At 35.4% G+C, this 14,631-nt stretch overlaps 1 protein-coding gene across 1 annotated transcript in view; it reads left to right on the top strand.

Annotated features, from left to right (window-relative positions):
• LOC140149565 (transmembrane prolyl 4-hydroxylase-like) overlaps positions 1-14,631 on the top strand; it is a 163,192-nt gene that overhangs the window by 127,814 nt on the left and 20,747 nt on the right. The gene's annotated exons all lie outside the window — the stretch shown is intronic.

The following is a 14,631-nucleotide window of genomic DNA, read 5'->3' on the forward strand; positions in this document are numbered from 1 at the left end:
TTATTTTAATCATGTCATAGTGCACTATATTTCCCCACTTTAATGATATACAAACTTGAGCGCCTAAACTAATTTGATTACTTGGGAATATTACTTAGTTTTTTGACTTCTATAATTTGTTCAGTTTGGCATGACTAAATAGGCATGGGCCAACCAAGGCATGCACCAAATTGTTTTGCTAGTTCTCTCAGTGCAAATTGAGTTAACACACTCACTGGACCACTTTGCAGCCTACTGCATAGTGATCCAGTGGAACAGATCTAGTTGTAGGCTATCCCACCTACTAGCAATACACTTACGCACATCTGATACATTACATCTTGGGCATTGTGATCCAATGGAACAGAGGTTGTTGTAAGGTATCCCACCTCCCCTAGCAATAAACTTGACTATGTATGTCTTATACATTGCATCTTGCTATGAGAGCATTGAGATCCAATGGAACAAAGGTACCCCACCTCCCCTAGCAATAAACTTGACTAGGCACATCTGATACATTGCATCTTGTTATATGAGGGCATTGTGATCCATTGGAACAGAGCTAATTGGAGGGTATCCCACCTCCACACTCTCCACTAGCAATACTATAGACTAGGCACATGTATGTCTGATACATTGCATCTTGTTATATGAGGGCATTGTGATCCAATGGAACAGAGCTAATTGGAGGGTATCCCACCTCCACACTCTCCACTAGCAATACTATAGACTAGGCACATGTATGTCTGATACATTGCATCTTGTTATATGAGGGCATTCAGATCCAATGGAACAGAGCTAATTGGAGGGTATGCCATCTCCACTGGCAATACAATAGACACATCTAATACATTGCATCTTGCTATATGAGTGCATTGGGGTCCATTGGAACAGAGGTACCGGGCCACCTCCCCTAGCAATGTTATTGACTCGGCATGTCTGATACATAATTTGCATCTTTGGCATGCCAGATCATCAGGATGCATGTAAAGCCAAGTACTAAGGATAAATAGAAATCGGCAGGATGTTGTTCTATATTGCTCAACTAACCACTAGTACTGTAATGAAAATTTGTTGTGACAAGATTCAAGAATTAAGCTGTGTTCTGGATATAATATCAACATCAAGAATTTGGAAACTTATGTGAATTTGTAACTACTAACACATCTGTGTAATACAGTACATTCTTAAACACTTAAGAAAGTTCCTGCAATCTTATTGGTTTTTAGCCATGTGATATAACACGATATCGCGATGACGCGATACTCGTACATGCTATTCGAACCAATCTGAGATGCATAGCAATAACAGGCCTATGATAAGTTTTAAGCCCTAGGAAGTTTCTTGTAAAATGTAGGATTTACTTTGATTAAAATTTGGTAGACTTATGATTAATATATTTATTTGAATTGAAGTGTTTAAGAATGAGATTAAAGGTATTGTTTTTAGCCGCTGTTGTGCATCTATTATCTCATATAACACACGACTTGATGTCGCCCGTGTTATATGAGACGATAGATGCACGAAAGCGGCTAAAAACGATACCTTTTCTCTCTAACTACCACAAGTTTCATGTCAGGTCATAATAAGTGCAAATTAGTACACCACTAGAGGTACACCAATCCTTGATTATCAAATTACATTTTACTTTTAATCACACACTAAGTAGTACCTTTAAGGAATTCATGATAAATGACCCTGTATTCCTAGATCTGTCAGCCCTTCTCCAAGCAGATTGTCTCCTAATTATTATTGTAGGTTATTTTCTTTACTCCTTACTCCGGCATCCATAATAAAACAGTGAACTTGCACGTAAGCAGTAAGATTACTTGAAGGACACGTACTGGAAATGGCACATCGCCTGTGTGGTTATGGATTCCTTTGGAGCTCCTCAAGAGATATAGACGTATCATGTTAAGGTTCACTGAAAGATAGATAAAGGCAGAAATAGAACAGATGAAAAACTTAAATCAATTGAAAAAACATAAGATGTTATTGAAGACTATAAGTGATATGTGGTTACACAACTGTCTACTTGTAGGTTATTTGTACATTTATTTTGATATCCATAAACTGTCATTTATAATAGATGCCAAAGATGGCAGATGAATAATCGATGAAACCTTGTATATCAGTTGTAACTTTTAATGCAATATATTGAATGAGACTTTACAGCAGGTGTTTCAGAAACAAACTACGTGTGATAAACCCATGAAACTAGTTTTGTAAGAGAAGGGAAGGATTTAAATTATTGATTGTTTCTCATCAAATATTTAAAAGTATAAATATCATTTTGAATGTCCTGGATTGCTTCAGATGAGAAGGACAAGGATCAGATGTGTAACATAACTATACTTCTTCTCACCTTGAGTTTGGTATTGACGTCACTGCTTGTTTTTGGTTGCGTAGCCATGAAACGTACGCACCATCCTGGGAATCAAAGCTTTATGTGCTTGCGTGTAGAGGTAGCACATTCGGAATGCTCTTCCACATACAAAGATGCATTTTGATATCACCAATCTGAAGGCAGGCGGTATAGCCGCATGTATAGGGCTGTATCAATTATTTGGGTTTTCCCTGAAGTACCTTGTTATTTTTCATAGTTGGCATTGGTGAACTGGATGAAACCCTCAAACTGTTTATTTTTAGCTGAGAGGAGAAAAATAAAACGGGGAATAATCCACCATTATTTTGAAAGATTCCTGCCTCTGATGCTCTTAAGGAAGCAAAATTTCACTTCAGCAAATGGCAAATGGATTGCTGCAAAGAAGGTCAGTGACCTTGAGGTAGATGGAGGTTTTTTTATTCAAACCCTATCATCAAACTTTATAGAATTGCTACATTGCATGAAACCTTCATATGGCCTTAAGATCACATATTAGTGTAGATAGGATTTACTACTTGTCTGAGCGGGTAATGCATTTACCTGGCAGCGATTATACGAGACATCCTTTTTACGAGACATTAATCCATTTCCATTCTCAGCCATGTGATGGAATCTTCACTTTTATTACTTAGCATACCTGTTATGTTGTAGATTGTATAGAGGCCTCTTAGGTGCTTAAATTTGTCAGTTGTTGAAGCGTCGTTGTTCATTATGGGATGCCGTCAAACAAGATGAGGAGTCTTTTGGTGAACAAAATCCCTTTTTTTGGTTGTTTATGACATTCGTTTGATTTAAAAAACTATATTTTCCTGAAAATCTATCAAAATTTAATACACTGTTCCCATTATCTAGGCATGTGCTTTCTGCTTAAAACAGCACAATTGTAAAGATAATTTCATCACTGTTTAGGTTTTTAATGAATGATTTGAGTTGACTTTTGCTTAACTTGTTTGAAAAGGATAGGATACAATATAATCACACTAATAATTAATGCACGTCAAAGATTTGCTTTCTACCGAAGATAGCACTTTTATTGCACGTCAAAGATTTGCTTTCTACCGAAGATAGCACTTTTATTGCACGTCAAAGATTTGCTTTCTACTGAAGATAGCACTTTTATTGCACGTCAAAGATTTGCTTTCTACCGAAGATAGCACTTTTATTGCACGTCAAAGATTTGCTTTCTACTGAAGATAGCACTTTTATTGCACGTCAAAGATTTGCTTTCTACCGAAGATAGCACTTTTATTGCACGTCAAAGATTTGCTTTCTACCGAAGATAGCACTTTTATTGCACGTCAAAGATTTGCTTTCTACTGAAGATAGCTCTTTTATTGCACATCAAAGATTTGCTTTCTACTGAAGATAGCACTTTTATTGCAAATCAAAGATTTGCTTTCTACTGAAGATAGCACTTTTATTGCACGTCAAAGATTTGCTTTCTACTGAAGATAGCACTTTTATTACGCAGATTTGCTTTCTACTGAAGATAGCACTTTTATTGCACGTCAAAGATTTGCTTTCTACTGAAGATAGCACTTTTATTGCACATCAAAGATTTGCTTTCTACTGAAGATAGCACTTTTATTGCACGTCAAACGTTTGCTTTCTACTGAAGATAGCACTTTTATTGCACGTCAAACATTTGCTTTCTACTGACGATAGCACTTTATTGCACGTCTAAGATTTGCTTTCTACTGAAGATAGCACTTTTATTGCACGTCAAAGATTTGCTTTCTACTGAAGATAGCACTTTTATTGCACGTCAAAGATTTAGCGTTTATGACATTCGTTTGATTTAAAAAACTATATTTTCCTGAAAATCTATCAAAATTTAATACACTGTTCCCATTATCTAGGCATGTGCTTTCTGCTTAAAACAGCACAATTGTAAAGATAATTTCATCACTGTTTAGGTTTTTAATGAATGATTTGAGTTTTGTCAGTCATTCATGAAACTAGAAAATGCTAAGGCTAAAATTTTAAATAATTCATTATAAAGTTAAATATGCTAGCCAGTATTATACTTGTATACTTTATTTGGAAATATCAAGTTCAAACTTTTGCTTAACTTGTTTGAAAAGGATAGGATACAATATAATCACACTAATAATTAATGCACGTCAAAGATTTGCTTTCTACTGAAGATAGCACTTTTAATGCACGTCTAAGATTTGCTTTCTAGTGACGATAACACTTTTAATGCATGCACGTCAAACATTTGCCTTCTACCGAAAGAAACACTTTTAATGTACGTCAAATATTTGCTTTCTACTGAAGATAACACTTTTAATGCATAGAGATTTGCTTTCTACTGAAGATAGCACTTTAATGCATATCAAAGATTTGCTTTCTACTGAAAATGGCACTTTGACGTGCAATAAAAGTGCTATCTTCAGTAGAAAGCAAATCTTTGACGTGCATTAATGGAAATATATTACGATTATTGTCTTCCTTGACTATAAGATCAATGTATTAATATTAAGTAATAAGTATACTGCAGTTTTCTAGTTAAATGGTCAAAAGTGGGGAAAACGTGGCTCCTGCCATCCCCCCGTCAATACAATATATTGGGCTGCTACATGTTTGTATATCTACACGTTTCGGTATAAGTTGATTACAAAGTTCTGTTGCACTCATGTTCCGGATGACTGATGTATATCCTGATTCACTTGTCCTTTGAAAATCACTGTTCAGCGAAGTCCTCTGTACACCTGAATTTATATATCCTTTGCATATAAAATCCTTGCACAGATGACAATTTCCAAAATTGTGCTGCTTTCACCAATTACTCAAATCCTCACACAGATGACACTTTATCTAGGATGCATGCTTTTTCTTGCACTGATCCACTTTATTGACAGGTGTGTTAATTGTCTTATAAACCAGACTCCAGAAAGTCGACAGAAGAATATTAATCCCTTGGGGAGGACGAGCTCCTTTGTTTGTTGTATTAACAGAACATTATTGGTTATGCAAAATAACTGATTCACAGGCACACAGACTCCCAACACATAGAGAGCCTTCAAGAACTCTCTTCATAATATCTGCTGCCCAGAAAATATGATTTTCTTTTCTTTATGATACTTGCAAAATCTATCAATAGCTCAGGGAGTTTTCATCTTGTGCAGTGCAGTGAACATTCTAGAAAATGTGGGGATTCCCCATGATATTAACTCTCTCCACGCGGGTGTCGACTGCAGATGACAAGTTTTGAATTTTTTTTAAATTCAAAAATTTCAGACATGTAAATTTTCATGGCCATATTTGGAATCAGCATGAAAAATGCATTAAAATGAGTACAAACAAGACTACTATTGGTTCAGTGGTTCTTAAGATAGCTCTTGATATTTTGAGAAAATATATCAAAATTTGGACTTTTTATGTTGAAGCCTCTGGCTAGCACGCAGCTGAGCATTAATAACTCTTGACTGAATTGGATATTGCAACCAATGGGTGTTTTCCCTTACATGATTACTGAAATGTTTTTCCCTTTTCTCATATTTCTCATGAAATAGCTTTAACTTGTAAACAAAGTTAAATGATCAAATTGAATTATTCAGGGCACATCACAAGGTGGACTGAGCACTGGTCCAGTGCTGATGTCCAGTTGTACTCCAGCCCTGGTAGGCCCAATTCGCATCCATATGCACTAGTCTATGACGTCACAATCTGAGGAACTGAGCCAGTTCTAGACTGAGTAAATAGCAATCCCCTCCTTTAATATTTCAGTGTCCTTCAAACATGAAAGAAATTTAAGAACACTTTCTATATGTATTTTAGTTTTAGTAAAGGTCAAGTAGTCAGCTTGAATTACATACTTTCACTCTTCAAGTTCACTACCATAAAGCTGGTCTAGTTACAGTTACATGTAGATTCAAGTCTGTAAGTCAAGATGATAGATTTGATATAACAGCTTCACTTGTTTGAATCTGAACTTAATAAGCTTGATGAGGTTTTTGGTACACTTGACTTGCTTTGAACTATTCTGTAATTTCAGATCATAAGCTTCTTAATGAACACTCAACTACAGTGTAACCTTGGTGTTAATGACTTAATGAAGTGAACAGTGTTGAAAATATATCAAATGTCAAAAGAATCCACTGTGTTAGTAACTACTCAAAAATTTAAAGGGTTATAAACTGACAATCCGGCCTTGCATTGTCTGTTCAAATAGAGTTGCCCAAAGTGTTTTTCAGTGGCAATCACAGCATTAGAGAAAGAGAATCGGGACTTGATCGTCATCTTGATACAGGCATGGAGCAAAAATTGGGGGTATTCGGTTTGCTTCGGAATGCGCTCGAATGCATTCATTGTCATGCAAGCGTGACATGGATAAGGGCGCATTTGAGAGATGCACTTGATGCAACCTGCACATGAGTACCAAGACGTTTAAGGTGAGACACAGAATTGTTTTCGCTGGTCTCTGCGCACCGTTGGCAAGGACCCGAATACCCCCAATTTTTCCACATAGCTGATGGCGTGATTGTACATGGCGGTATAGGGAGTCCCGGTTCTCCTTCTCTAATTCTGTGGTGTCAATAGGACTTCAGTACTTGGTAGTGCAATTGTGCAGCTGCCAGAACATACAGAATAAAATCAAAGATACTCACTTGTATATGATTTACAATGTTAATGCTGTTTTTGAAAAATTTTGATAAGCAAGTCTTGATTCTTTTTTTTTGAGTAGTAAAGTGGTACAGATATTGCACCAACTGGCAAAGTCCCTGTGCATTGTATGCCATATTAATATGCGCATATTCATGAGAGTAGGTCATTCTATAGAGCTTGTCTAACAAATCACATACTCATAGCAAGCCTTCTTTTAAAGTGAATGCAAAAAATACCCGGAAAGAGGCGCACAATGGGCGTATAGCAGTTTTGCCTGTTCTAGGTTAACTTATCACTTTTTCGTTCATAGCATCTAAATGGAACAGATTTCAGGCCACAATTTTGATGGGATAAATTGGAGGAATGCTGTTGTTCTAGTAACACCCTTTTAAGGTGGCTGTGTACTCTCAGACATGCATGTAGTAAAAGTGCAATAACTTTGTAATTATTCGCGCAAGACATATAAAAGTATACATTTTTATAAAGGCAAGACATCAATAAATCTTAATATAAATACAGATTTGGGGTAAAAACAACAATTATGAAGAAAATCACAAAAAGTGAGTTTTTGGCAATATTTGTTAGGTACATCATAACAAAAAACACTCTTTCCAAAATATTTTATTTTGTTTTTAGCTCAATCTTGAGGCTCCATTCCAAAAACGGTTTTTTCTTTTTGGATATTGGCCTTAGTTTTTGAGATATTGACCATATAAGGCATCAAATTGAACTTTTAAAATTCACAAACGCCTATTTGCACAAAATGATGTCTAAAATCGGAAATAGACCAAAATATAAAAAATGAGAAAACCGTTTCTTGAGTCGATCATGCTTTTTACGATGATCATATTTGCTTACCTATAGATGCTGTATTTATTGAGTTATCGTGTACCTAAATCGTCATTTTACCGAGAAAATGAACATTGAAATAATGGCCGTTAAAGTTTAAAGTGGTCACATTTTGCCCTTTCATCGAATCTCACAGGAGAATGCGGCAGTTTTCTTTTTTCTACCTTATATTATGTGAACATCGGGTAAATCCACAGCCCGTTGAGAAGTTTGAGCGAAATCCATTCAAAACTTGATATTCAAATCGAGGAAAAGAACTTGAAAAATACCACATTTTATCAGCTAAAACGGAGCCATTTGACCACTTGAAATTAGTGTTTCCAAAGGATGCGCATACGCATGCATATAAGCGTCGGCGTATGCGTAAGCGTATCTGTGCGTTAACAAATTGCGCGACACGCAGCGCGATGCGTTGTTCTTGCAGCGTGTCACCCCGCTGATACAACAAAGATTTCTCTCTTTTAAAATTGCAAACACGAATGAAATAGTGAAATAAAATCCATAAAATAGCGCAGTTGGAGTTTATAAATCTGGATTTTCTTTCCTTGTATTTATAAAAAACATAACAAAGTAACAAATATCAAAAAAGCTCAATTTTGCGAAAGAAACAACGTCTTGAGTACACAGCCGCGTTAACAGATGCAGGACTTTGCCAGTTGGTAGAGCATGTAGCTATTATCTAACCCAAGTACAAACATGCTTAGTGATTCATGCAAGTGTTTCTTTTGTTTAAGTTTGATGTCAAATACAAGTTTATATTGTGTATTGAGAAGCATTGAAGGGGTATATGAAGGGTTGCTGGCAACTTGCTGCTCACATGTTAAAGTGGTATATCTATTTCTGCTAGTACAAGAAAATAAGAAGCTTTCAGTGACACAGATTTTTAAAAATTAACAAATAAGCAAAACAAAAGAAGAAACACACAGGATATCAAGTTTGATATTAAATTGGATTAATTGAGCCCATACTTTATTGGTTGAGCTATGAGTTTTGAAATATTTTAGAACTCATAGCGAGATCAATTGGGCGTAAAGCATCTAATTTTATCAATATTATTTTTTGGATCCCATATTTTCACACACTTGGATGCATCAAAACATAATAATGCCAAAAGATGGATGATCTCTGCCATAGATGCATGAGTAACAAATATGTAAAAAATATGGGCCTGTTTAAATACCTTGAAGAAATGTTGTAGTGATCAAACTTTCAATTTCTTACTACCAACAGCAGCAGCATCTTGTACACAAATCCTAACCTGGTTTGCATGACATGATAACATATTTTTATACTCATCATATCTGATAACAAGCAGGGTTGACTGACATGATAAGTGGTGTAATTAAAACCTGTTTCAGGAGCGCTTAACCATCCTTGTGCGTGTGCGATGTGATGATATATATGAGGGCTTGCACAAAAATGGAACAAATTTGATGATGACAAATGAGATTTGGTATTACTGGGAATTTTGTGGGTATTTGAATTTTTACGCTTTTCTTGGTTAAACAGGTAGCTATGAATTTAAAACCAGGCAAAATATTTTCAACCCGTATGCTTCACTATGTATCTTTCTAAAATTTGTGAATAAGAGAAGCTGTAAAACTGTTCATAACAGCTAACATCATAAAAAATTAACTTCACAAATAAGTACTTTATATTGCATGCAATGGCTGATAAAATAGGCACATATTTTCCCATATAAGTATCGTACAGATTAACTTTTAGAATTTGATCAATTTTGCATGAAGCATAATGGTTTGTGGAAATGTTTATTGCGTATTGTAAATGTAGGAAGCAGATCTGGGGTTGAGTAGAAACAAGCCAGGTGAATATAAGGCCCCCCCCAAAAAAAACATTGTTATGTTGGCGTAACTCGACCGACCCTATTATTAGGCCCGACCCTACACTTTTTTTTAGAAAAAAATATAATTAAAAAACGATCGATCAACCCTAAAACAATCAAAACTTTAATTTTTTCGCCAAAAATACGATGGTGTTCCTCGGAAAAAACAGAATCTTACTCAACCCGGAAATACCAAACCAGTGTTCGTCATGGCAGCCTCCGCGTCCCGGCTACTCTGACGACTATTATGTTTCAGTGGTTGGTAAATCTGGTTCAAAAACAATATTCCAATCAATGAGAAGGGTGGAATTACACATTTTGGTCGGAGACTTTGTGCAGAAAGTGTGTGATGAATTCCAACATGGATATGTTGTGCAAAGAGTCCAGACAGTGAGGGACAATTTGACTTGCAGTGGCTTGCGGCCCCCATCGAGACATGCAATTGATCGAGCCAATGCAAACCGTACAGGACCTTTCATACCGACATCTGATATGCAGTTTTGAAGAAGTACAAAGAGTATTATATTTAATACTCATATTGGTGGGTACTTCTAACAAAGGAATGTTTCAACTCGTTCAACATTGTTCAAAAATAGTTCCTAAAAAAGAATCCCTACCTACCTACCCTATTTTTGATCAGCCCGTTACGCCAACATAACAATTTTTTTTGGCCTAAGGGGATATCTTGGAAAGCAAATTAGTGTAGGGGTTTAAAATCCCTACCAACATAGTATGGATTAAAATATGTAATAACAATAAAAAATAAAAATGTTTAAATAGGCACATATTTTCACATATATGACTAAGTATTAACTTTTAGAATTTGATCAATTTTGCACAAAGTATTATGGTTTGTGGAAATGTTTATTGCATGCAGTAAATGCAGGAAGCCGTCCCGGGCTTCATAATTGACACCATCTTTGTACACACAAACGGCATTCAATTGAGCTGAAATAAGCCAGGTGGATTCAGATAAGGGGATATCTTGGAAAGCACATTTAGTGTAGGGATTTAAAATCCCTACCAACATATTATGTATTAAGATATGTAATATGTATTTAACATGTAGTGCATTCGGTCTCAAAATTAATGATTAAGATTTTGATCAAGTCTACAACATTAAATTAATAAAAAGCCTATTTAGCTCTTTTATTTTCACAAGTTATGCATGAACAACTTTTATTTAGTGTTTCTAAATTACAGTTTGTAGAAAGAATAATCATCTAAAATACTAGTGACAATGTAGTCTAACATTTAGTTTGTTTGACATTATATTTGACAGGTTTAGTGGATTGAAACTTAATCAGGCAGAATAATTACTTTCATGTGTAATGTGATTTTTTAAAGAAGAGCCATAACTATTGCTCATTTTCTTTCATAGATTTATTACTTCAGATATATATTCATGGAAGCCAAATGGAGATCCAACCAAATGGGGAATCTTAATGTCTGTAAAAGATGCAAAAAAGTCTGGTGTGATCAGTTTACATCTAAGCTGTTGAACATTAATGTTTAAAATGTCTCAGTAGGTTCCTCATCTGGAGACTATTGACACCGTTGAGTCCCAAGTGATTTTTAGACCTATGAAATGAATATGATATGATTACCTGGCAGAGTTGTCAAGGTAGTCACCTTGTATTGCCATCTTGGTGTATTAAATCCTCCTCTCTTAGGATGAGTACACTTCTTGAATGATCCCATGTGAAATGCATGGCCTATCATGTTTGACTGGTTGGGTTGCTGTGAACTTATACGATGAGGTGGTGGAAAATTGCTGAGCAGTAGGAAAAATAGAATGATACTGAATGTGAAAAATATATTTGGATGAGGATTGCTCTGCCAATTCAATGATGATAATGATAATAATAAAATGGTGACAATTTAAAATGGCAACACTGATCATGGTGCAGCTGCTGCTGCAGATGATGATGATGATGATGATGCAGATGATGATGCTGCAGATGATGATGATGATGATGATGATGATGATGATGATGATGCTGCAGATGATGATGATGATGATGATGACGATGGCGATGACGACGATGACGACGACTCCGACGACGACGATGATGAAGTACATTTCCGTACACAGGTGGTGAAAATGATGACAGCAGTGTACAGGGTGTCCCAAAAAAAAGAGGCCCCACATTGCGCCCTCTTTTTCTCCTATTTTTGAAAAGTTAATCAAATATATTTTGGTATGTAAAGAAACCTTCAATCGTTAGCTTTAATAAACCAAAACAATTATTTCAATCGGCTCATAACTTTTGCAGATATGTCCTTTTAAAGAAATGTATCCGTTTTCACTCTGTCCACGGAGGAGGTTTGGCTACTTCAAAGATTGGAAAGTGCATATACCATGCATGAATATAAAACATTCCTCGATGATAACTTTATAAAATAACAACTTTATTTAAGGGAATGGGCTTTACCGGTGGGCTTATGGGTTATGGATTTTGTTAAGTGTCATTAATTTGGGCGAAATTGATGTGGGATGGGACTTCTTTTGCTATACTTGCAATTACTTATGTTTTTCTCGTTTCTTGCTTTCTTTTTATTGACAACGTATAAGTCATTTCTCTTTTTTTTTTTTTATGTAGCCCTGAAAAGGGCTGTTTAGTTTGTCTTTGGTTCTTTTGAAGTGAGTTTACTGTGCTGCTCTGCCCTCTACCTGGTTGCCTCCGTGGCGAATACAGGTTTCAGCCCTAGTTCTCATTGCATTAATTGCGCTATGCACCATCCTTGTGCGCCGGATACCGGTACTTCATGTAATGCAGCAGTAATGTCTGGGTTGCGAAGATGTTTGAAGCTAGTTGGTGATCCTCGCTTATAGTGAATGCTTTCCCAAGACTAATGCTATTATCTATCCATGTCATTAACCATGTGTTTCGTTTAAATCTTTGATGTATCCAAACCTCATCCGTGGACAGAGTGAAAAACGGGTACATTTCTTAAAGAGGGCATATCTTCAAAAATTGTGAGCCGATTGAAAGAATTGTTTTGGTTTATTAAAGCTAACGATTTAGGGTTTCTTTACATACCAAAATATATTTGATCAACGTTTCAGAAATAGGAGAAAAAGAGGGCGCAATGTGGGGCCTCTTTTTTTTGGGACACCCTGTATGAAAGCATAAGTTTTATGACTTTTGTCATTAACAGATAAGATTACTTACTGGAAATAGATAAACTGATTGGAAAAATATCTCTCCCACAGATCCCTAAAACCTTCAAATGTGTTTTTTAAGACCGATATTCCCAAAGAGACGGCCATGTTTACAAGTCTTATGTCAGACTGCCAATAACGAATCTTGTCTGTATCAATTCATTCTGTATTTGTATCAACAACACATTCATGATTAGACTAAACCTGTATGCCAATGTTTAGCTTTGTGTGTGCCTGGAATTGTCATCGCCCTGCTCATATAGGAAACTTATAGTCCATTTATGTCATGCATGACAATGCCTAACTTTGTCTTATTATTCTGTCTCCCTTTGCATGGGCGATAAGGTAATTAACTGCAATGATAAAACAACATTTCTCTTGCCTTGCAATGCTGGCCTATTTATGTCACTATCTGAATGTGTAAGCTTTAGCCTGCTGACTTGTCTCTCCATGTAAGGAGTAAATCAGGAATTAGTTAATGCACATACAAAACTATGAACATAATCTATAAACATGTTTTATCATTAATTTCATGACAGTCATCATGATTATTTTAAAATCATTTCTTTTCAATTTCACATTTTAAAATTCAAATAAGGTGATGAAAACTAAAAACAAACAATTTTTTCAAAGAAAGGGTTTGAATTTATTGACTTAACATTTCCATGACATATTCATGATGCAAATGGGGCAATTTGCAGACATCAGTTCTAGATATCGTAATAGTGTTTGACAATACCATGTCTGGTTTGCACTTAGGTAAATAGAAAGAATTAATTTAGCATCACACATAACATTGATCAACTGTCAATGTCTATATTCAAACTACTTCACTGAATGCGATTGATCATAAGACAACCTTGATGCGTGTCTCTAACTAACCATTTGCATACTGTTACAGGAATCTTAATACAAATTACAGTATGCAATGTGATAAAATACGCAAAATGTTTAGTGCACATCAGAACATAGAGTGAGTAAGGATTAACTTGAATCTGGTGGGCTTCATCATCACAGAATATTGCGTGCTTTCTGTATCCAAAACCAATACCCAACAGTAACATTGATACTGAAATCTCTTGCGGTTGAAGCAGTTATTCTAAATCTTTTCAGTTTCAATTGTTAAGTATCTTCATTATATAGCAATTGTTAGCGATCTTCTGTCGATAAAAATTGTTACTTACCATCTGTAGCTAGCAATTATAGTTATCTTCAGTAGATAGCAATTATCATTATCACATATCATTATTACACAAACATGCCAGAAAAGGATTTTATATAGGCCTGGCCTAAAACAACTTGGCTTTGCCTTGGAAAGCACATTAGTGTAGGGATTTTAAATCCCTACCAACATATTATGTATTCAGATATGTAATATGTATTTAATGTGTAGTGCATTCGGTCTCAAAGTTAATGATTAAGATTTTGTTTGGAGTATACAACATTAATAATAAGCCCAGCTCTTTTATTTTCTCAAGTAAAGCTGAGTATGCAGACATTTTTATTAGACGTACAATATTGTATGTAACATATCTATGTTATTTAATCTATTGCCATTCTATTTCCAGTAATGTTTAAGTTCTAACGAATGTTTGATGACGTAAAATCGATAATATATTTCTACCAGATATTATACATAACATATTATCCATTTTATGTCATCAAACATTCGTTAGAACTTAAACATTACTGGAAATAGAATGGCAATAGATTAAATAACGTAGATATGTTACATACAATATTGTACGTCTAATACTTGGAGTCTGCATACTGCTTTATGCTTGAACAACTTGCATT

The sequence above is a fragment of the Amphiura filiformis genome, chromosome 1 (genome assembly GCF_039555335.1).
Source record: "Amphiura filiformis chromosome 1, Afil_fr2py, whole genome shotgun sequence".
Lineage (NCBI taxonomy): Eukaryota > Metazoa > Echinodermata > Ophiuroidea > Amphilepidida > Amphiuridae > Amphiura > Amphiura filiformis.